Below are 25,865 nucleotides of genomic sequence, written 5' to 3' on the forward strand. Positions count from 1 at the left end.
ACTTCCATCACGCGCACCAGGGCCGTTGGCAGGGCGCCGACCGGAAGTTTGCGAGTGGACCGGTTTTTGTGCGGGTTTGGTTAGAAGTATGGCTGGGGTATTGGCCCGGGGTGCCCCCAGCTTGTGGAGAAGGATGCCAAAGGCCTGGGGCAAGGTTCATCCCGAACAACTCTGATCTACGGCTATACCCAGGGATGCACACAGAGTGCTGGAAGATTACCAACTAGGTGAAAGACTGTCTTTGGTCTACCCGAAACTTGTTCTGCCAGCGTACCGAGATGTCTGTGGAGGAGTGCAGCCAACTGGCACATTCTAGGCTGATGCACCCACTGGGCCCGCTGGGGAAGAGTTCATTCGCTACAGGACACGAAGGGTCCAGGTTGGGTGAGGAAGCCCTCGATTATTGTAACAGTAGGACCACATGCTTGGCAACACTGACATTAGCTTTAAAAAATGAAAGAGCACTCTGCTTAAAGCACTGTCTATGAATGTAAGAAGGAAAATACATTATACAGCTTATTTTTATTATGAATAAAACTTGTTTTGATTTAAAAAAAATAAATGAAATGAAGTCTCTCCCCATCGAAATAATAGCCCGGTTGTTTATTCCTTCCAACAAGGTGTCTGCCAAACACTTTCGAAGTTTGTATTGCATTTGCCACCTCTTTGCCCAGTTCACTAAAATATCTAAGTGTCTCTGCAAACTTTCTATTTCCTCAACATTACCCGCTCTTCCACCTATCTCTGTACTATCGGAAAATTTAGCCACAAGTCCATTAATCGCATAGTCCAAATTATTGACATACCTTGTAAAAAGCAACGGTCCCAAAACTGAGCACTGTGGAACTCCACTGGTAACCGGCAACCAGCCAGAAAATGATCCTTTTACTCCCACGCTCTGCTTTCTGCTGATCAGCCAAAGCTCCATCCATGTTGGTTACTCCCTGGTAATACCATGGGCTGTAATCTTGCTAAGCAGCCTCATGTGCTGCACTTTGTCGAAGGCTTTCTGAAAATTCAAGTACACCACATCTACTGCAGCTCGTTTGTCCACCCTGCTTAGAAACTGTAGTACGTTAGTCAAGAAGGATTTTCCTTTCCGAAAACCATGCTGGCTTTGGCCTATCTTGTGTGCCTCCAGGTATTCCATAACCTCATCCTTAACAACCGATTCCAAAATCTTCCCAACCACTGATGTCAGGCTAACAAGTCCATAGTTGCCTTTCTGCTGCCTCCCACCCTTCTTACTGGCGGAGTAAAATTAGCAATTTTCCAGAAATCCAGTACAATGCCAGAATCCCATCGATTCTTGAAAAATCATCAGTAATCCCTCCGCAATCTCCAAATGACCAAAGCATATCAACTGTTAATGCCTCCACAATGACCAAAGCATGACTATTGTCAAGCAGCTCGCATTAATGTATTTCAAAGTGTCAGGGTTACTTAAGTACAAAGACCAAGCCCCTGCTGATCACGTCACATTCGTGACTGATAAGTATAAAGGGATCCTTGTTACGTCGCGATTCCGGACTATTCTGTCACGGAAATGTTACTGTGACACGGAGAACATCTAAATCATTCTACAACTATTATATTGCATTTACCGTCTGATGTTGATATTCAGAGACAATAATATGAAACATAAATGCCGTAAAATCCGAGGCAATAATGATGAATTTCGGATTATACAATAATATATTTTTATATATTATGTATGTTTTAATACAATGCAGAGATTTTGTCAACAATTTACCCAGTGCACAAATCAGATTAATTCCTGTTCAAATGCTCAGATACCTTGTAATCAGCCATAGTTTATTGAAGTTTCATAACATCCCAGTCAGAAGTCTTTCCATGAAGATATTAATAAGTTAATCCCTGGTCGTTAATACCCGCTGACAGACTGTATAGTGAGATTCTGAAATAGCAATTGCTTAAAACTCAAATTAAATACTCTTCTAAATGGGTGAGATTCGTTCCCGTTCGTATGTTTAGATACGGTGTAATCAAATATAATGGATTGAAATTTCATGATATCCGAGTGAGTTACTTTCCTTGGTGATAATAATAATTTAAATCCTGTTGCCTAACTTCCGCAAATCTTTTTAGCAGTGAGATACCAAAACACGTTCGCTTGAATCTCAAATGAAATACTATTTTAATTAATCGTTTTGAAGTTGCAAGAAGGAATAATTGTGTTTGCAATTTATTTGCAAATCTTTCCCGTTGCTACAAGCAGATACTTTACGCTGTTCTTCAGCTCCTCCCTGAATTTTCTCTGTGTCAGGCCATAGATACACGTGTTGGTGCAGCAACTGAGAGAAGACAACATCGACCCACATACCTGCAGGATGTATGACGGTGTGCTCAAATATCTGTCGGCGGAGGAATAATTTTCGGATTGCCAGATCACAGAATACACAGCATAGGGCATCCAAAATAATATGAAATTGGCTGAAAGTGTGAACAACAGTATCATAGACTTTCTCCGGTTTGCTATCTCCGGATCATTACAATTTTCACTGTTTTTTCGAAGTACCTGACGAACTCTATTTGTCGCTTTGATACGTTTGACGGTTGAAACATTAAAGAGCACAATTAAACATATTGGTAGTAACGGTGTTATGATGATGTCAAATACGTCGTAGGCTTTCCACAGGGGTGATGTGAAATATTCAGCTGTAGCAACACAACGCCATCGATCCATTACAAAGTAATATGGAATGGCCTGGGCACAACACGCCGCACTCACTGTCGCTACCACCACAGTCGCTGTTCTCTCGGTGCAATATCGGTTCCGCAGCTTCTCACAGCAAATGGCGACGCACCGATCAAAAGTGAAAGCTACCGTCAACCACACAGAACAGTCCAAGCTTGCGAGAATCGGGATCAGTAGCAGAGAACACGTCGGAGTTACAAGCAAGAAATTAGCAAATAAATAGATATAATTTATCCTCTGCAGTATAATAACAATGATAACCACCATCAGATCGGCCACCGCCATGGCCACAAGGTAGAGAGTGATGCATTTGGACAGACCGCACTTCCCGCGGAACAGGATCACAATCGCCGTTAAATTGACTGAAATAAATAATTAAAACTTACTATCATTAACCGCACAATGATTCGTGTGACTTTATTTGCCGACTGTGAGTAATATTCTAACGGGCCATAGATTGATATCAGGGCACGAGTTACATCTCGCCAGTGTTACATCCAGCAGTTAACCCTGAGGCGGCTCTGTTATGTAGTTAGCAACGGGCCGTATCCCAGTCAGGGAAGGCGAAGTTATCAAGAGCTGTCCCTAATAGGAAAGCGTCTTGCGTAGAGATGGTGGACAGATTGATTTTAATTTCAGACGATATTACGTAATTACAATTCTTTAAAAGCGATCATTTAAATGGCTTCAGTTTAAAATGAAATTATTTCTTAATTAAATCGAATAAAGATCATGAATGCATTTTAAATCCAGATTCACACGCCGCGCTCTCTGTCAGAACAGGGGACATACCAGCGATGTGTCCTGAATACTAGATGCCCACGAAAAGAGAGATGCCAAACTTGCGAATGGGCCCCACGGATGAGCTAAACAGAGCTTTGCCGAGATAGTTGTGATCAGTGAATTAATCATGGGCAATGCGCATGCTCATAAATATCAAAATGAATTTGAAAGCAATGCCCGAACATTAAATTCGGCACATTCAATAATAATTATTGGGATCGTTAAAAAGAAAATGAGAAAGGGGGAAGCCACTGAACGGGAGGTTAATACAACAGGACACACATGATACTCCTCACTTCAGCAGGCAGTCGCGCTGGAAAGGACGAAGTGATGGAGTAATGGCCGCAGCCGCTGGTTTGAGGAGAATCCTATTCTTCTTTGGAGAAACAGTAAATAATTGTCCTACAGACTACTCTGAAAAATCATATTTCATCTGCATGGCTGCGTTTTCTCCGCTATCGGGGAGGACCCATGAGAAAGAGTCACTTTCGCTGATTGAACATCAATGGCAGATACCAAGGTAACTCCAGTGAAACATTCAGGATCGAGGTTCCTCGGTGGCTTGGCCACACTTACTGTAATTTCAGAACAAATAGAAAAGGGCGCGGGACCGTTCTACCATTTCATTATTTCACTGAATAATACTGCAGAGGTTATGTATTAATTTGGATTTTAAACCTAAACCACGTGGAACATAAATAGACGATATATATATAAAATTCCTTCAGATTATGATGACAGGGGAGGAAGAAGTAATTTAACAAGAGGAGATGCGGGAACAGCTGATAGTACTTTGGGATTTAATAACTGACGTGCATCAAGTCTCCTCGTCCCTACAGTGAACTTTGAGGATTTTATGAGAGGAATCGTGCCGGGAAAGCCGGACGTCAGAGGAAGATATTACGTCACAGGGCAGGCTCAGCGTTGACCGGATCTGGTAAGTCAGTACTGTCGCTATCAGTATGTTACGCGAAGTGGTATCTTTGCAAACTGATCTGATGAAGTCCTGCTGAAGGGTCTCCTCGAACATTTCTTCCTCTACATAAATGCTGCTTGTTGGACTGAGTTTCGCCGGCAATGTGGGTGCGGTACTTACGGTCTGCGCGTTTTGTAAGCATACTTAAACATTTCTGGCATACAGTTGTGTCCACGATAGTATAAAACTGTATCAAACACCCAAATAATATATCAGTGTAAGATTAAACATATTAATTAACGAGATTTACAAGTAGAATTATAATTAGAGTAAAGGTTTCTTTTCACCGTCCAATGCACTGAACCGCAAATGCAACAATGAATCAAGATTCTTTTAGTCTACGATACCCCGAGAGTAACACAAACACATAACATTACCCGGAATTCCGAGGGCAGCAAGCACCGGGTAGTAAACTCTGACGACGTTGAAAACTGCGGGGTATCCCATTGTCTACGTGAAGCAGCGATCGGTTGCACAAAATGTCCCAAATGTCTGCATGCTCTGATTCAAAGAGTTCTTATACACCAGTCGTAACCGCGCTTAAATCACTTAGTGCTCCCATTCGTCTGATTAGACACAATCCAATGAACAAACACGCAGTGTAACTACTTATTGAGTCATTGTCGTTTATATTTAGCTCTTCAAAGAGAATTAGAATGACATTCATTTAATCCTGTTTCGAAACATATTCCGTGGAGAGGGTTAGTGCAGCTCTGTTTTGCAATGCTCGAATCGTGCATGGAAAGACATAAAAGCAACGGAGTAACCGCAGTGGCGACTTTCATTTTCCCTGGGACTACATTAGTGCCCAACACATGTCCTTTGAAGTTACCCGTCTGACCTCAAACTCATGGCCTATGATATGAAACCCTTTATCTCTCTGAGAATGACCGCTATTCGCTCCCCAATCTATGACTCTCAGGGTCTCATAAACTGGTATCAAGAGCTTTCCTCAGCTTTCCCTGCTCCAGAGCCCGTCATGGCATGTGCTTTCTCAGTCACTCCATCAACATGGGAGTCAATTTCAGTCGGATACAGAGTTGAACCCGAAGGTTTCTCTGTACATCAAATTGTTTAACGTCGTATCATTAGCGGTGTTTTGTCTCTTATCATTTGGTTTTCAAAGATGCAATGACACAGACTTGTTCTCAATAAACCCATCTGGTGATTCTCTCTCTACATCCGCAAGGGAAATATATCCTGCTGTATCTCTTCTAAACAATCCATAATGCCACGTCTTTGTATCATCCACAGCCAGAGCATTCCACCCATACACAGGGCACCAGAACATCTGCAGCTGCTGGAAATCCAACCAACACACACTCACAATGCTGGAGGGACTCAGCAGGCCAGGCAGTGTCTACGGAAAAGAGAAAACATTTAACGTTTCTGTCAGGACAGAAGTGCAACCACCCATATCTCCATGCAAGTCACAGACATGCAGAGCGCATATCTCCAATCAAGTATTATACTCTCGATTGAATGGGAAAAAACACACACTTTTGAAACCTAACAAGTTAAGAGCGTGTGTTGTTACATGAAGTACAATAGCATGGGTAAAGAAGTGGCTGATTTGCAGGAATCAAAGAGCAGGTACACAGGGAGAATTTCTGGCTGATGCCCCTGATTACAGGGCTGATGCTGCTGATTACAGGGCTGATGCCGACAGGGGTTTGTGTTAGGTTCGTTTCTTTTTACATTATATGTCAATACTGTGGCTGAAATCCTATCATTGCGCATTTACCCCTCCCCCCCCCACTACTTTCAAATCTCTTACTATCGTTCCTTTTGGTTAGTCCTGATGAAGGGTCTCGGCCTGAAACGTCGACAGCGCTTCTCCCTATAGATGCTGCCTAGCCTGCTGTGTTCTACCAGCATTTTGTGTGTGATGTTGTTTGAATTTCCAGCATCTGCAGATTTCCTCGTGTTTGCTGAAATCCTTGATGGCTTTGTGGTCAAGTGGGTAGACTTCAGAAAGTTTGAGGAGGCAGAAAGCCGCAGCAGGACGTATACCGATGAGGAGAATGGACAAAGAAGTGACGGATGAAATACATTGTCGGGAAGTGGATACCAAATATCCAACAACAACTGAGTTGCTGAGGGACTTGGAAGTCCGAGTGCAGGATTCTCTAAAGCTTTGTTGCAGGTTGAGTCAGTCGTGACGGAGGCAAACGCGATGCTTCCAGTAATTTCAGGAGGACTAGAATATAAAAAGCAAGAATTTAATGTTGAGGCTTTATAAAACACAGCTGAGGTTTCACGTCAAGCGTTGTGAACCGTTTCGATCCAGTCATCACTGAAAGGATGTGCTGAAACAGGAGAAGGTTCAAAGGACATTCGTGAAAATGATTCCAGGACTGAATGACGTGTCATATGAAGATCCTTTGATGGCTCTGTGAGATCATCGGTTCCGGGAAGGGAAGTAGAAATGAAGAACACATAGTACATGAGGTCATAGTGAAATGTTCAGAGGGACCTGGGTGTTCTTGTATAGAAATAACTGCAGATACAGCAGAATTAACATGCAGATACAGCAGGGAATTGGATGGCCAAACAGAATTGTTTTGTGGTGCAGAATGGTTGAAATACGATGGTAGAAATGTCTCGCAGGGACAATATCAGGATGACTGATCAGTTATCCCTCTGAGTGCCATTCTCATGCCTCCTCCCCTGACTATCAAGAACCTACGAACTTCCGCTTTATATATAGAACTCAAGAAAATCTGAAGATGCTGGAATCCAAGCAACACAGGTCCCGATGAAGGGTCTCGGCCTGATCACCCTGAAGCCTATCAGAATCGAGTTGATGTCAGGAGGATGTTTCCTATCATGGATGACTGGAGGGCTGTCCATTGTGAATAGAGATGAGGAGGAATTCCTTTAGCCACAGGATAGTGAATCTGCCACAGGCAGCTGTGGACGGTAAAAAAAATGAGTATATCTAAGGCGGAGCAACAAACACATATTGCTGGAGGAACACAGCAGACCACGGAGAATCTATGGAAAAGAGTTAACAGTCGACCGTTCCGGCTGAAAACTTTCATCAGGACCTGTGTTGCTCAAGAGTCCCTACAAATTATTTACTGTTCTAATTAGGGACTGCCGGCCATGGGGTTGTGGAAAATAGGAGAAAGGGATCCTTATCTCATTCTCAGATGGTGATGAGAGGGCGGATAGGAGCGAGATGCGCCAACTAGTGGAGTGGTGTCGCAACAACAACCTCCCACTCAACATCAGTAAGACGAGATGATTGTGGAGTTCAGAAAGGGTAAGACGACCTATCACATACCAATCCTCGCAGAGGGATCAGAATTGGAGAGAGTGAACAGTTTCAAGTTCCTGTGTGTCAAGATCTCTGAGGATCTAACCTAGTCCCAACATACTGATGCGGTTTTAACGAAGGCAAGACATCGGCTGCACTTCATTAGGAGTTTGAAGGGATTTGGAATGTCAACAAATACTCTCAAACACTTCCATAGATGTACCGCGGAGGGCATTCTGAGAGGCTGCATCAATGTCTGGAATGGGGGTGGGGTGGGGGGTGGTGCACAGGACCGAAGAAGCTGCAGGAACCTTTAACCTTAGTCGGCTGCACCTTCGGTACTAGCCTTCAAAGTACCCTGGACATCTTCAAGGAGTGGTGTCTCAGCAAGGCAGCGTCCAATGTTAACCTCCATCACCCAGGACATGCCCTGGCCTCACTGTTACCATCAGGTAGATGTACAGAAGACTGAAAACACACACTCAGCGATTCAGGAACAGCTTCTTCCCCTCTTCCTAAATGGACTTTGAACCCTTAGACACTACTTCATTTTCTTATATATATATACTCACACTTTCGATAGATAGATAGATAGATAGATAGATAGATAGATAGATAGATAGATAGATAGATAGATAGATAGATAGATAGATAGATAGATAGAGAGATATACATATATATATTTAATCCACTGAAAACCATTTATTATTATTATTATTATTATTATTATTATTATTATTATTGTTATTATTTGGTTTTTTTCTTCGATATTATGAATCGCTGCTGCTAAGTTAACAAATTTCACGACACATGCCGGTGATAATAAACTCTGTTTCAGATTCTGATTCCCCCATTTCAGACTTCACACTCACAAATGAATCCTGAAATTGAATGGCCTGTTCCTGTGCTGTACTGTTCTATGTTCTCTGTTCCCTGTTCAGAAGAACGAGAGGAGATCTCAAGGAAACACAGAATTCTTTCAGGGCTCAGCAGGCAGCACTAAAAGAGGATGCACGGACAACATCCCCAGACAGCTCTCACCCTCCTTCTTCTCGCAGGCCCCTGTGTAACCTCACTAACGGGGGTCGCGTACTCTCCAGAATCGAAACGCCGCCCGTCTCCACTGAGTCCGGACACATCAGCACTAATGATTCACGAACTTCAAACACCCAGATGTCGGCCTCCGAGAACTCCAGTTTCATTGACAAATAACAATCGGCTGGATAATCCCCAGCACTGATACCCCAAATTTCTAGTGCCCTGAATGGTGTCAAGGGTAAATGCTTCATATCCCGGTTGTAAAACGAACAGTACAGTACCTTGACCTGCGACCCGGTGTCGAAGATGAATTTAGCACAGCTTCCATCTATCCGTAACGACACACTGGAGCGTGGTCCCACGAAGCCTTCAGGAATAGGGTCTTTTTCGTTTCCCATTATCTGGACATGCATTTTGCTCCCATTCGAACCAAACGCCTTGTCCCGCGCTACAGGTAACTGGCAGCTGTCACTACGGGGTAATTGAACCTGACTGTTCCAACAACGTCAGCTGCCCGCCTATCCAAACTTTCAACCAATCCCTATCGCTTTCCCTCAACCGAGCACTGCCACCCATCTAACAACTGAGAGGTCCGTTCCGCCCACGTCTCATACGCCTCCGCCCCTTCAGAGATGAGCATTATTCCAAACAACAGGCGGAGCCTGCCATAGCTGGAACACTTAATCGCCAGAGAAACAATGGCGGATACTACCTTAAACATTCCAAATCCCACAACTCTTTCCCCTCACTCCTGACAGTAGGAACAGTCCAAAGCCCAGCTTCACCTGGGGCACCAATATCCACTGGCAGTCCCATCCTCGTGACGTCAGCTCTAGACTGCACTAAAACGAGGTCTGAGCCCGCCATTTTATCAAACTTTCGCGTGACAATTTCAACTTTACCATCAGCTTTAACTATACTCAAAAATCGAATTAACAATTCATCCAGGGTACGAATATTCACCCCACTCAACACGTCACTAAGCGCAATCCCACAGAGACACACATTACTAACCGCAATCTCACACCAGCACTGATTTAAACAGGGCAATCACACAGCATTACACAGAGTCAAACCCCGGACGAGCCCCCACATTGTAACACTCGCTTCGCCTCGTGCATTGGTCTCGGGGTGATGTCCTCCCTGCTCGGCCAAACTTTAGAACTCTCGTTTGGATGGATGTGGCGTGAAGTGTCCGCTGTGTAAAATCAGTCCCCCGAAATAACGAACAGTACTCAGTATGCGGTTAAACAAGTAAGTTTTCATTACTCTTAGTTTGTCTATGAGACTAGTAGAGAACAAAATATAAAATAAAAGGCGGCAAGAATTTGAATAAACGGTTCGTACACACTTTGTTGGAGATCAGGGTTTCCCATCACTGATGCACCTTCGACTATCGTCGATTTCCGCTCCCGCATCGAGCCCAAGGGGTCAGGCAGCTCACCGAATCCTCACGTCGTGTCTCCTCTCCTCATTCCCCTCGCGCCTTCTGCCCAAATCCCGCGAAAACCAACAGCTTTCACTGAGACAGGAAAGAATCACAACTCGCCCATTGGTTAGCAACTGAATTCCAAAGTCCCGTTATCCCGTCAAACTTGCTGCCACCGAGAACCCATTACCTCAGCAGTTAACATGACAACAAGCCATTTTATTAGTCTTAGCAGTTAACATCAGACCCTTACATGGACGACTGCAATATGAACACAATGCGTCATCAGTCCCCACCTAAAATTTAGTAGTTTCAGTAGTGAAACAGGGATTTCAGCTCACCATGTATATGCCAGTTATCTTCCTTCTCCAATTCAGCGTTTGGTCTGTTGCCTGCTCTTCCTTAGTGATTTAAATGTTCATAGAGATGGTCTTTAAATACCTGCTTGCACCATCCCTTCAGACATTATGCTCCAGATGGTAACCTTCAGAGGCAATTATTCCTCAGATCCCCTCTAAACCTCACACTCTTCTTCTTAAAACTCTCCTTGTCATTCAGACCTCTGTCTGGAATCACAAAGTACCAATGAACAGAAGGTGTGGTTCCTTCCAAATGGCCCCTGCCCACTTGAATTTGCCCCATTTGCCTGAATTTGGCCCATAACCCTCTGAGCAGGTACTATCTATTAGCCTGTAAAGATATCATTTAAACCCTCTAGCTGAACCCAACCCTACCACTTTCTAGAGTCGCTCCTTCCACATCCCCATCATTGTCTGTGGATAAAATGTCCCCTTTTAGTCTTTCTCCTCTTACGGAAAATCTATGCCCTTGAGTTTTACAACCGCCCCCTCGTGCTTGAAAAGGCAGTCTCCATTTACATTATCGATGCACCTCATGTTCTTTGTCTACGTTAAGATCACCTCTCAACGTTGGATGCTCCAGGAGAACATTGTTCCCACCAATGCGGTCTCTCCTTCTACCTCAGTCCATACCACACATTCTGGTGAATCTCCAGAGCAATTAAACATCTTCTGTCGTGTGGCACCAGAAGTATACACTTTTCAAGCTTTTCAAACAATTGATGTTTTAAAAAGTCCTTCAAAGAGTTCTGTTCAGTACGTTCCTAATAACGACAAGTATCCCACTGGATATCTACAGAAGATATCGTTGTACCTCTGTGTCAAAATCTGGACTAATACATGGATGAGAGGTGTATGGAGGGATATGGGCGGGGTAAAGGTCAGTGGGACTAGGCAGAAAAATGGTTCGGCACAGCCAAGAAGGGCCGAAAGTCCTGTTTCTGTGCTGTACTGTTCTATGGTTCTATGGTTCTATGGTCAATGCTACGCCTTCTGCAAGAAATCCCGAAGAAGAAGTATTTTAAAGGGAGGATGAGGCAAAACAAAAGAAGGGGCGTAAAATATAGCAACTATTTGTAGAAAGCTAGAGGAATAGAAAGCTTTTATTACTCAATAACATCGACGTTCAAAGATTGAAAATATATTTATTATCAACTGCATGCAACCTTGAGACTCGACTCCATACAGGCAGCCATAAAACAAAGAAATCTCATAGAACTTATTAAAGAAAGAAGACCGTCAAACAACCGATGTGCAGGGGGAAAAAAAAACAGATCTTGCAGGAAACAAAAGTAAGCACTTAACATATTGAACTGAAGTACTCGATAATGATTCTAAAGCCACAGAACCAGGCATCAGTGTAGCCGGTTCAGGAGCCCCTTTATTGCAGCCCAGCGTAGAGACAAATAAACCCCTCAGTGCTGTGATCTGAACTTACCTGTCCTGTCCTCCAGCCCCAACACCCTGACATTTTCAGCCTGTCCTAGTACTTCAACCTCCTGAATCTCAGGTCATTCCACGCCTTTGTTTCTGGCCCTGCCGCGTCATAACGCTCTCAGCCATCTCAATGCGGAATGCAAAGAAAACAAAGCAATGAGGACAGAAACGATGAATATCAGGGTAATCTAGGCAGTAACATAAAAGAGGAAACCAGAAATCCCCTTTTTCAGATATTCCTCACAAAGCGTACAAGAGAGGTAAAGTGGATACCAGACAACTGTAAAATGCTGCTGGAGAGGGAGCAGAGCAGAACAAAAAATAGCAGATCAAGTCAATGTTATTTTGCGTCAGTCTCCACCATGGTAGAGAGCAGCAGAACACCTGAACATCGGAATATCAGACAGTAGAAATGTGTGAGCTGCCTTTACTAATAAGAAGGTATTTTGGAAGGTGAAAGTTTTGAAGGTAGATAGGTCACCTGGTAGCAGAAGGGATTGTTGAGTTAATATCAATGATTGATCCAGAGTCACCAGATTCTGGAATTGTTGCAGAAGACCGGAAAATGGCGGATGCCCCTCCAGTCTTGGAGAAGGGATGGAGGCAAAAGAAAGAAAATTATAGGTTGAGTTAGCCTCACTCAGGTCAGTTAGGTTGGTAATTGTTAGAGTCCAGGATTAAAGATGTGATTTCACGGTACTTGGAGGCACATGACAAAATGGGCCGATTAGCACAGATTGTTCAAGGGAAATCGTGCCTGAAGGATCTGATCTGTTGGAATTCTTGCCTGGAAAATCATTTGAATTCTTTGAGGAAATAACAGGTAGGATAGAGAAAAAGAAATCGCTAACATGGATAGAAGATTGCCTGACTGACTGCAGTTAAGGAGTAGTAATGAAGGTGGCCTTATCAGCTTCACTATACGTGACGTGTTCTGTTTATAAAAAAAAACTTTAATAATAAATTCAAAATGATCTTTGAGCTCTGTCCTTTTTTTGTTTTCTGAAATGCAGACAGACGTTTTGTGAACTGTATGAAATGATTGTTGCGATGGGATCATCGAATGTGCATGCGGGAGCGCCAGTGGGCTTGGGGTGCGCACGGATTGGGGGTGCAGACAGATTTGAGGATATCCCCCTTGAAGTAGGAGTGTTTTAGAGAACATAGCGATTTGGGGATGTGCTGTGCACAGTAATAGATTTTTTGCCAGCGAATATTGGGGTGCAGACGGATTGTGTAGTGTTGGAAGATGTGGGGCACACACTGACTTGGGTGTGCATACGTGTTTTGGGGTACAGACATATTTGTGTTGACGTGCGGATCTGGGTGTGCAGAGATTTGTCAAAGTCTGCGGATTTGAGGGTGCACACGGATTTTGGGGATCGGTGGTTTTGGAACAATGTCATGGATTTGGGGGTGCACACTTATTTCAGGGTTGTCAGGATATGGAGGTGTGACAACTCTCGAAGTTGTATTAGTGATAGACACTTCAATAATAAATGCAGTTTGGAATGAAATTACTTCTTGCTGATAACTCAGGCGGACGCAGCCGTTCTGTGAACTATTTGAAATGATCCTTGCTCTGGGACAATACAATGTGCATGTGAGGGTCTCTGCTGAGTTGGAGCCGTAACTAATCTCAAAATTGTCTCCTTTGTTCATACATTGATCATGTAGTTACACATAGTCCTCTATTCTTCTAAGCTCTCTGACCCAACCAGGAGAATCTTATGAGACCCGATCGTTTCCGCCTCCACCACCGTCGCCGGTAACCTGTTCCACGCTCTCACCACTCTCTGTGTAAAACAACCTGTCTCTGACCTATGCCTTCTTCCAAGCACCTTGAAACTGTGCCCTCTCGTGCTAGCCATTTCAGCCCAGGAAAAAGACTCTGACTATCCACACTATCAGTGCCCCTTATCCTCTTATACACCTCTATCAGGTCACCTCTCACCCTCTGTCGCTCCACGGAGTAAAGGCCGAGTTCACTCAACCTACTCTCATAAGGAATGATACCCAATCCAGGAAAAATCCTTGTAAATCTCCTCTGCACCCTTTCTATGGTTTCCACGTCCTTCCTGTAGTGAGGCGACCAGAGATGAGCACAGTACTCCAAGTGAGGTCTGATCAGGGTCCTATATAGCAGTAACATTACCTCACGGCTCCAAAACTCAGTCTCACGGATGATTAAGGTCAATGCACCACATGCCTTCTTAACCACAGAGTCAAACTGCGGAGCAGCTTTGAGTATCCTATAGACTCGAAAGCCAAGATTCCTCTGATCCTCCACACTGTCAACAGCCTTACAATTAATACTCAATCCGCCGTCATATTTGACCTAATAAAATGAACCACCTCACACTTATCTGGTTTGAACTCCATCTGCCACTGCTCAGCATAGTTTTGCATCCTATCAATGTCCCGCTGTAACCTCTGACAGCCCTCCACACTATTCACAGCTCTTTGACACTTACGGGGTGAGATGATTAGAACATACTCACCCCCTACCACTAGGCTGCTGAGTTTGATGGCCATGCATTAGGGTTAGGGGTGGACCCGGACGAACCCCCTGATGTTCTGCCTGTGACTGTCACTGAGGAAACTGGAGGGTTTCTTCAATATGAAAATGTTTATTCATCACCACAGACAGACATTTTCTTGGGGACCCTCTCGTTAGAGTGAGCCAAGCACAAACTACATCGAGAGTTTATATTCTTGAGGAGAATGGCAACAGTAGGTGATTCAGTACAATTTCACAAGCCATGATGATATAATTTACTTCAATATTCAGTGCCTGACAAATGCTTCTGTCACAACCACGGATTCAGCAGCGCGGCAGATTCGGCAATTGCGCTCGCGAATATGCACGTGGCAGTCAATTATTATTTCATTGTGATCGTATTTAACTACATTCGTCCCGTCGTAGTTTTTGTCGAGACTTGAACCTGGGACACAGCAACACTTGGCTTTCCGCCTTGCCTGTGAAATTGGACTGTTGAGTCACCTGAATCTGAAGACGAGCGGTCTTCGTTTAATACTATCCACCGAGTCTACTACAGACCTACTAACTCCCACAACTATCTGGACTATTCCGCCTCCCACCCTGTCTCCTGCAAAACTGCTATCCCTTTTTCTCAATTCCTCCGCCTCCGCCGCATCTGCTCTCAGGATGAGGCCTTTCATTCTAGGACAAAGGAGATGTCTTCATTTTTTAAAGAAAGGGGCTTCCCTTCGTCCACTATTAACTCTGCCCTCCATCGCGTCTCCCGTATTTCACACACCTCTGCCCTCACCCCATCGCCCCGCCAGTCCACCAGGGATAGAGTCCCCCTGGTTCTCAACTATCACCCTACCAGCCTACAGATCCAAGGTACAATCCTTCGTAACTTCCGCCACCTCCTACGTGATGCCACCACCAACCACATCTTCCCCTCCACCCCGCTCTCGGCTTTCCGCAAGGATCACTCCCTACGCGACTCCCTTGTCCATTCATTCCCCCCCCCCCATTCCTCCCCACGGACCTCCCTCCGGGCACTCATACCCTACCTGCACACTTCTTCCCTCACCACCATCCCAGGCCCCAGACAGTCCTTTCAGGTGAGTCACCACTTCACCTGCGAGTCAACTGGGGTGATATACTGTATCTGGTGTTCCCAATGTGGCCATTTATACATTGGGGAGACCCGCCGCAGACTGGGAGACCGTTTTGCCGAACACCGGCGCTCAGTCCTCCAGCAGTGGCGGGATCTCCCTGTGGCCACGCACTTCAATTGCACAGACCACTCCCACTCCGACATGTCTGTCCAAGGCCTCCTCTACCGTCAAGATGAAGCCACACGCAGGTCGATGGAGCAATACTTTATCTCCCGCCTAGGTAGCCTCCTTCCTGCCGGCATGAACATCCAACTCACTGACCTCCATTGATACCCCTGCCCCCCCACCCTTACCCCCATTCCTATCTATTATTTTAGTGTGGTTCTCATTCTCTTCCTTTTTCCCCCTCACTATAATCTATCCATCCAGCCCTACCTTTCTTTCTCTTTTATTTCCCATAATTCACCTTCCCCCTTGCCCATTTCTCTCCAGCTTATCACTTCCCAGCTGTCTACTTTATCCCTCCCCCCACTTCTCGACCATCCCATGTTACTTCACTCCTGATGAAGGGTTTCGGCCCGAAACGTGGTTATTATCTCCTCCCATAGATGCTATCTGGCCTGCTGAGTTCTGCCAGCATTTTGTGTTTTTCAGTCGTTTAATTCTCACTTGTTCTTTTCAGCCGCGGTGTCGGCTTCGTTTTCCATTTGAGAGTTTTAGATCACTGCCTGTTTGGCCGAGCGTTTTTGTTTGCTTTTCCCTTTGACATTGTTCGCGTTAAAGTCGGTGCACTGTCGAACTGCTTCAGTGTCTCTCGCTGCGCACTCTGGCCATGTCCGCACCGCTGTGACAGGTTCCTTTGAAGTTCATAGTTACAGTGGAAGCACCATTAATTGATAAGATACCTGTCAGGTTCAGTCACCTTTGTTGGGGCAAACTATCCCCTACAAACGGTCTAAATATTAAATCACTAATTTAATCGCATACTGTAACCGCGGGGATTTCACGTGTCTGACGTAAAAGGATTGTAAATAATTTAAAAATCTCTATTTTTAAATCTGTTCAAATCTGTCCCTGTGGAGTCGCTAAATGGTTTTAAAAACTCCAGGCAAATGCTGCCTCGACATGTCATTCCGAGAGATCACCTGTGGCACAGACGGATCATTGGACCGAGACAATGTCTTCAATGTCGGACAGTTACAGGAGTGTGGAGAAAATATTGTATGTGTTCATTGCCGTCATTGGAGTTCCTGGTGAGTGAGCAGAGCAATTCATGTCTGATGTCTGTCTGTTAACCGCTGTGAACCTGCTTTAAGAAGCTGCCATCTTGATGAGCATTGCACAGATATCCGGCAGAGATATCGGTCCTGTTAATTCAACATTCTGATTTTAATGACAAGCGGAACAAAACCTCTGTCTCTCCTCTAACTGACGGGATTGACTCGAACGTTGTCTTGCCTTTAATGACACCTTGTACAGATTTGTCCCAGTGCGGTGGACAGACAGTTCTCCAGGAAGCTGTGATGGAGAAGGTTTTAATGGGACATTGTTGTACCAGTGCTCGGACAGGCAGCTCTCCGGGAAGGGGTGAATGGGAGGGTTTTAATGGAACAGTGTGGTACCAGTACTCGGGCAGGCAGCTCTCCGGGAAGGGGTGAATGGGAGGGTTTTAACGGGGCAGTGTTGTACCAGTACTCGGACAGGCAGCTCTCCGGGAAGGGGTGAATGGCAGGGTTTTAATGGGACATTGCCCAGTGTTGTACCAGTGCTCGGACAGGCAGCACTCCGGGAAGGGGTGAATGGGAGGGTTTTAATGGGACATTGCCCAGTGTTGTACCAGTGCTCGGACAGGCAGCTCTCCGGGAAGGGGTGAATGGGAGGGTTTTAATGGGACATTGCCCAGTGTTGTACCACTTCTCGGACAGGCAGCTCTCCGGGAAGGGGTGAATGGGAGGGTTTTAATGGGGCAGTGTTGTACCAGTACTCGGACAGGCAGCTCTCCGGGAAGGGGTGAATGGGAGGGTTTTAATAGAACCTTATCTAGAGTTGCGCCAGTGCTGCGCAGGGGAGGATCTTCGGAATGGTAAGACTGGGACCGTTTAATGACACCTGATTCAGATTTATCTCCGTGCTGGAGACAGGCAGCTCTCGGGAAAATGTGACTGGAACAAGACAGACAGACATACTTTATTGATCCCGAGGGAAACTGGTTTTCGTTACAGCCGCACCAAACCCAGTGGTTTACATTGTGAAGATCACTGTTTCTGAGCTATTGATTAGAGCGAAGCCCTGGCCGTATAGTTCAAGTCTCCCTATGAATTCTGTCACAGCCGGATACCACTGCCCGTTGATCAATAATTGAGTTGATCACCCAACTAGTGTCCGCGGATCTGCTGACGTGTGTTTCGAATTGAGCTGCGTGCAGAATTAATCAATTAACGGAGACACTCAGCCTCAGGTTAATAAGTTGTTCTGTTTTCACTCTGTGTGCCGTAGTAAATTGGGGCACTGCTTCGACGTGAAGAAGGCTCTCGCCCTGAAACAAGAGTTTGTTAAATTCCATGGGTGCTCTCTGTACTTTCTGAGTTCCTCCAGTATTTTGTGTGCGTGTTGCTCCTCTCTGTTCGCTTCTTGGCCCCATCAGGTGCTGAGTTTCCAGAGGGTTAAACCAGTGAAACCGGCCCCATCAGCGACTGGAATCGGGATCAGCACCGATCGTTGTTCAAACCGCTCGTTTTTATCGCCGACGATTGTCCACACATTGTCTTATCTCCACACTGGAGAAGGCATTTCCGAGACAGTGTTACCCGTGTCTGGCGTTAGATTAGCAGCCGTTCACAGACTCCAGCACTCCTGATCTTCAGCTGAATCTCGATCTTTGTTAATTCCCCAAGAATATGATCATTAATGCCCAGTGTCTTCTCTCTCTCTCCCTCTCCCGCTCCCTCTCCCTCTCCCCCTCCCCCTCCCTCCCCCTCCGTATCCCTCTCCCCACCCTCTCCCTCCCTATGCCTCTCCCCTCCCCTCCTCTCCCTCTCCCTCTCCCCACCCTCTCCCTCCCTATGCCTCTCCCCCTCCCCCTCCTTCTTCCCCTCCCCCTCCAGTTAATTTAGTGGCGATTGTAATCCTGTCCCGGGGAAACTGCGGCCTCTCTACCTGCACCACTCGCTACCTGGTGGCCATGGCAGCGGCGGATCTACTGACCATTGTCACCGAGGTCTTTTTGTATCAAATAAATTGGTATTACTTCCGTTGGAGCTTTTCTTTACTCACCCCTGTGTGCAGTGTTATGGAAGTACTGTCGTACTCGGCCACACACTGTTCTGTCTGGTTCACCGTCACTTTCACCTTTGATCGGTTTGTCGCCATTTGCTGCCAGAAACTGAAAACAAAATATTGCACCGGGAAAACTGCGGCTGCGGTTCTGACAACCGGCGCACTGTCCTGTCTGAGAAACGTTCCCCGATACTTCACATGGGAACCCTGGATGATCATCGACAATGTTCCGTGGCTCTGTGATATCAAAGACAATTATTTCACTGACCCCTGGTGGGTGGGATTTGACTGGCTGGATACGGTCTTAACTCCGTTTCTCCCTTTCGCTGTGATCCTGCTGCTCAACGCTCTGACAGTCAGACACATTTTAGTGGCCAGTCGGGTCCGTAAGCGGCTGACGGGTCAGAGCAAGGGGGAGAACCGCAGTGACACGGAGATGGAGAGCAGGAGGAGGTCTGTGGTTTTACTCTTCACCGGTTCCGGCAGCTTCATCCTCCTGTGGATGACACAGTTTGTAAATGTCATATATTATCACGTCTCAGGAAAGGGATTTGATTTCAATGAATCTGAAGGGATATTTAACCTCGCGGGGTTTTTGCTGAGGAATTTCAGCTGCTGCACGAACACATTTATTTACGCGGTGACTCAGTCGAAATTCAGGGAGCAGGTGATCAGCGCGGTGAAATATCCGGTCACCTCGGTGCTTCAGTTCATTAATAAAGCCGCGTCCTGAGCACAAGCCGGAGGCGGCCGCAGTGTCTCCGTTTCGGGCTCCAGCTCCACTCATTTACCGCCTGATCTCCCAGGGGTATTCCCCGAGCGGATTATCCCATTGACCGGCAGCTCCGGGACATCAGGATAGTGTGTGTTTGGGAGGGGTAAAGCTCCGTCCAGGAGACTCAGTACCTCATTGGCACTGCCAGATATCAGTCAAAGATCTACTCCGGAATGCGATCCAGCCATTTCTGCTGATACGTCCATCTATTCCCATTCCGGCCCACCAATCTCACAGTCCGATTTCCGCACAAGACGACAGGGGTCTCGTCTGATGCCTATTTGCTAATCCCGTATCAGCAACTGAGCCAATTCTGAGCCGTATCGATATAATTCTTTCCTTCCTTTTTCTTACTCCTTTCTCCCATAAAATTAACCGTTTTATGTATTCTGTAAATGTGTCTCCTCACCTCCGTGCCCATTATCCCGCTCGTCCTGCCAGAAGGGCCTAGTAGTTAATCCTCTCAGCTTCTGATTTATTCAGTGGGAGGTTTTCATGCATTGTTGATTTTTTAACTAAACAGTCAATCCGCCCACTCCCCCCAGCAGTCTGTGCGCAGGGACCCACGAGAAGGGAACATAAAAGCCAATACTTTGAATTAGGAGGAGGAGTATAGGAAACTGATACAGGACTTTGTGATATGGTGCAACTCAAACTACCTGCGTCTCAATATCACCAAGACCAGGGAGATGGTGGTGGACTTTAGGAGATCTAGGCCCCATATGGAGCCAGTGATCATTAATGGAGAACGTGTGGAGCAGGTTAAGACCTACAAGTATCTGGGAGTACAGTTAGACGAGAAGCTTGACTGGACTGCCAACACAGATGCCTTGTGCAGGAAGGCACAGAGTCGAATGTACTTCCTAAGAAGGTTGGCGTCATTCAATGTCTGCAGTGAGATGCTGAAGATGTTCTATAGGTCAGTTGTGGAGAGCGCACTCTTCTTTGTGGTGGCGTGTTGGGGAGGAAGCATTAAGAAGAGGGACGCCTCACGTCTTAATAAGCTGGTAAGGAAGGCGGGCTCTGTCGTGGGCAAAGTACTGGAGAGTTTAACATCGGTAGCTGAGCGAAGGGTGCTGAGTAGGCTACGGTCAATTATGGATAACTCTGAACATCCTCTACATAGCACTATCCAGAGACAGAGAAGCAGTTTCAGTGACAGGTTACTATCGATGCAATGCTCCTCAGACAGGATGAAGAGGTCAATACTCCCCAATGCCATTAGGCTTTACAATTCTACCTCCAGGACTTAAGAACTTTTTAAAAGCTATTAATGCTTTTTGAGACGGTGATTTAGATGCATATCATATCATATTTTTTTTTTACTGAGTTAAGTATTGTATGTAATTAGTTTTGCTACAGCAAGTGTATGGGACATTGGGAAAAAAAAAGTTGAATTTCCCCATGGGGATGAATAAAGTATCTATCTATCTATCTATCTATCTATCTATCTATCTATCTATCTATCTATCTATCTATCTATCTATCTATCTATCTATCTATCTATCTATCTATATGAAATTATGTTTGATGAGTTCCCAACAGTAATGACAACAACGGACTGCTGGAATGATCTTCTTAGGACACAACAAAACCAAAACGGCATCTGAACACATTTAAATTTTACTTGGACAAAATTCCTCCACCCTCTGTAACCCTAAAAAGCTAGCAATAAATTCTGCTGTATATACTGATAAATGGTTGTCCAGTCCTTTCTTTATCGTTACCTGTAATTCATGCACAAGACAGCCACACAAACATTCCCACTTAAATTATTTTCGATTAGTTTGAGTTAATGGTTGCCATGTCATAATAATTTTCCTTTATAAACTGATGGATCAACAGGCTCCCGGGCAGAACAGAATCCTTGGACCTTATTAAACTGTGTGACCGAACATTGAATAGTTATAGAGAGAAAAATGTGGGTTTCAGAGAATGTGGCAGTGGGAAACCTTGCGTAATCCAACATTCCCATCTTCCCAGCGTGATAAGATCCCAGCACCTAAAAGTAAAAACACTCTTCCTCTGGTGTTTCCAATATTCCTCCACCCGAACTTTAACAGTGTGATTATTTCTTTGTCGCTCAAATGAATCCTGTATGTCAACATCAGCTGCAATCTCCATGAATGCAAGTGTACTGATCCTATTTCCACCAGTGAAGACAAAACAAGGGCCGACCTGACTGAGCACAACACCATCGTAAAGCTTGTGGTTGCTTCACACCCATAGAGTTGAATATGAAGCTGATGTATGAGCCACACCACCGTAATCAAGCAAAGATGAAAGCGGTCAAGAGTGATATTCATGTAGCACCCCAGAACACCCACTGACACCTGAGATTATTTCATACTCCTTTATATTGATCAATTGTTTTACTGATCTGGTACTTCCATCTCAGCTTGTTATCGATCCACTTGACTGGAAAACTTACCACTGGTATATCGTCAAGTGTTTGACCATATAATTTCAAATCCAATATTTATCCCATTTGCAAAACATAGAACTTGTGCATTAGCTACTGAAAGTTTAAATCCTCATCTGTCTGTCTGTCGTTGAAACTTATTAACTGCCAATTGCATCCAATATACAGTATAATTGAAATTTCTACCTCTAATCCATAAAGCCTCACCATCCGAATACAGTGGTTATATAGTGGCCAGAGGACATCTCTGAGAAAATATCATTAATCATAATATTAAATGATAAAAGGTTACAAATGCTGCCTTATTCTTTCTCAGTCTCTGTCCCATAGAAACCCGTATGCAACTTGCCCACCTGTACCAACACAGACTGTCCAAATATAAAACTCAGAAAAGTATGCAGACTTTCCCTCAATCTTCTTTATCATAATTTAATCCAAAGTCCATCCTTCTATAAACATCGCATGCCTTTTCAATATCAGAAAATACTGCTATTACAACATCATTATTTAATTGTATTCTCTTAATATTATCTTCTAAAGCTAAAACTGAATCCAACGTCAGATTACCCTTCTGAAACCCACTTTGATAAAGCAATATATCAACTTTATCCAAAATATATTTCATCCGCTCGATTAACATAGGTTCCACAAGTTTACAAAACTGAAGTGTTAATGATAAGGCCAATAACTAGAAGGATGAGGCGTAGAGCCGCTAGAAAACCAATTTCTACGAGTAAAGAATATAGCCTAATCTATAAATGCGATTCTAAAATGTTATTATCATCAAGAGAGTTGTCAGTCAGATGGCTAATCATACACTAACATATATTATCCTTTCCTAGAGACATTTGACTTGCATTAATAATAACCAAACCCAACCATCTGCAGATTTTGGAAACTCAAGCAAAATGCACAATATGTTAGAGGAACTCTTCAGGTCAGTTTTGTTATTTAGCCTGCAGTCCTGTTGAAATATCTAGGCCAAAACTTCGACTGCTCCCTGCCTTGCTGAGTTTCTTCAGCATTGTCTGCGTGTTGCCCGAATTAATAATAGCCTTCTTAATTTCACAGAAAGAGAACTCTACATCAGTGATACTATCATTGCTACAGCTGACCTTCAATAAGTCAGGGGATTCACAGAGTACCTGATCCGTACACTGTTTAACGTCTTTACTAAAATTATCTTTATTATGAATCTCATCAAATAACCCAGCCAGTAACACAACCTTCCCTGTTTCCGTGACAATCATTTTACTCTTATCAATCACAGGTGAATATTATGATCCCTACGAATCCCCGAATGTATTATACAATCCGCAAATATCTCCAAATTTAATATCCCTTCCAATATTATCTGAATATGACCTCCAGTAAACATTTTTCACAACCGTCTCCACTTTCCTCACCTTGGGCCAGCCCTTTTCTGCTTAACTGATACTCCATACCTTTCCCGAACACCCCATTCATCTCCCTAAATATCTCTGCACACCCTCAATCTACAATTGTACAACCTCTTTCCTACTAAAGCATTTAGAATATGTATCGTTTTAAATACCAGGTTTCTTGTGTATATATAAAACATCGTGAAAATTTGACAATCAGAAATAAAGTTCTTAAAACCTTGACCATGCGACATCAGACTTCTCACATCCCACTGCAATATTTTAATCCCATAATGTAGCTTCACACGTAAACTGAGATATAGAAGCCATACCCATCAGAGCTTAATTTATGGCTTCCCGCATAACACCAGTTATATCAAGACACCTTTCTGCAGTTTTCATAACAATTTTAATTTCCTCATTAGGACGAGTCGTCTGAGCAGAACAATTCACCGCATTCGTTATAAACATCACGAACTTCATTTTATCCTGCAGTAAAGTGTCGTTATTGAGAGGACTGTCATGACAACATACATCCACTGACGTCACAGTCTGTTCTCCGACTGGAAACATTCGTGTTCACACTTTGCAAGGCTGACAAACATTCATATTATCGTGTGAGTTTTCATTTCACAGATAGGCACCACAACTAATGACAGCACCGGACTGAGTTGGGTCAGAGCTGCAACAGGCCAGGTAGAAATGTGCGCCTTCTTTTCCGCGCCATCGCCATGATGGAGTTCAGCGAGTTATTTCAGTGGGTGGCTATTTCCATAACGACAGGCGTAGTTCGCTTTCGACGCCACGGTTAGTCCGCTCCCAGATGAGGAAACGTGGCCTTGCAAGAAGCGAACAAGGAGTTTTGACTACAGCTCCCAGAAGGCGCCGCGGACTGCCCTGTTCGACAGTTGCAGCCGGTTGAGCGCGAGGCCCGACGGCAGTTGTAGTTCAAATTAAATCAGGTGTTTATGAATTAAGTATAGTAGTTTCTGGTATGAACAATTCGTGTCTTTAGTGACCATAATATGATAAGTTTTAATCTACAATTTGAGAGGGAGAAGGGAAAATCGGAAGTGTCAGTATTACAGTTGAACAAAGGGGACTTTGGAGCCATGAGGGAGGAACTAGCCAAAGCCGACAGGAAGGATACACTAGCAAGGATGACAGTGAAACAACAATGGCAGGTATTTCTGGGAATAATACAGAAGGTGTAGGAACAGTTCATTCCAAAGATGGAGTGAGGGGCGACCGTGGCTGTCAAGGGAATTCAAGGGCACGAGAAAAAATAAAAGAGAAGGAGTATAACATAGCAAACATTAGCCGGGAATCCAGAGGATTGGGGAAATTTTAAAGAGGAACAGAAGATTACTAAAAAGGTAATATGGGGAGAAAAGATGAGGTACGAAGGTAAGCTTGCCAAGAATATAAAGGAAGATAGTAAAAGCTTCTTTAGGTATGTGAAGAGTAAAAAAAAATAGTTAAGACAAAAGTTGGGCCGTTGAAGGCAGAAGCGGGTGAATTTATTATGAGGAATAAGGAAATGGCAGACGAGTTTAACAGATACTTTAGATCTGTCTTCACTAGGGAAGACGCAGATGCTACAGTGGCCAGAGGACCTGGGGTAACGGAGGAACTGAACGAAATTCACATTAGGCAGAAATTGGTGTTGGGATTAATGGGACTGAAGGTTGATGAATCCCCAGGGCCTGATGGCCTGCATCCCAGGGTAATTAAGGATGTGGATCTAGCAGTCGTGCATGCATTGGCAATCATGATCCAATGTCCTATAGATTCAGGATCACTTCCTGCGGATTGGAGGGTAGAAAATGCTATTGCACTTGAAAAGAAAGGGGTGACAGAAAAGAAACAGGAACTTATAGACCAGTTTGCCTGATTTCAGTGGTAGGGAAGATGCAGTAGTCAATAATAAAAGATAAAATAGCCGCATATTTGGATAGCAGTGACAGGATCGGTCCGAGTCAGCATGGACTTAGGAAGAGGAAATCATGCTTGACTAATCTTCTGGAATACGTTTAGGATGTAACTATGAAAATTGACAGCGGAGAGCTAGTTGATGTAGTGTACCTGGACTTTCAGAAAGTCTTTGATAATGCCCCACATAGGAGGTTATTTGGCAAAATTAGAGCACATGGTATTGAGAGTAGTGTACTAACATGGATAGAAAATTGGTTGGCAGACGGGAAAGAAAGAGTAGGCATTACCGGGTCCTTTTTAGAATGGCAGGCAGTGATTAGTGGGGTACCACAGGACTCAGTGCTGGGGCCGCAGCTATTTACAATATACATTTATGATTTAGATGAATGGATTAAAAGTAACATTAGCAAATTTGCAGATGACACAAAGCTGGGTGGCAGTGTGAAATACGAGGAATATGTTAGGAGAATAGTAAACA

The sequence above is a fragment of the Hemitrygon akajei genome, unplaced genomic scaffold (genome assembly GCF_048418815.1).
Source record: "Hemitrygon akajei unplaced genomic scaffold, sHemAka1.3 Scf000044, whole genome shotgun sequence".
NCBI classification, from domain to species: Eukaryota; Metazoa; Chordata; class Chondrichthyes; order Myliobatiformes; family Dasyatidae; genus Hemitrygon; species Hemitrygon akajei.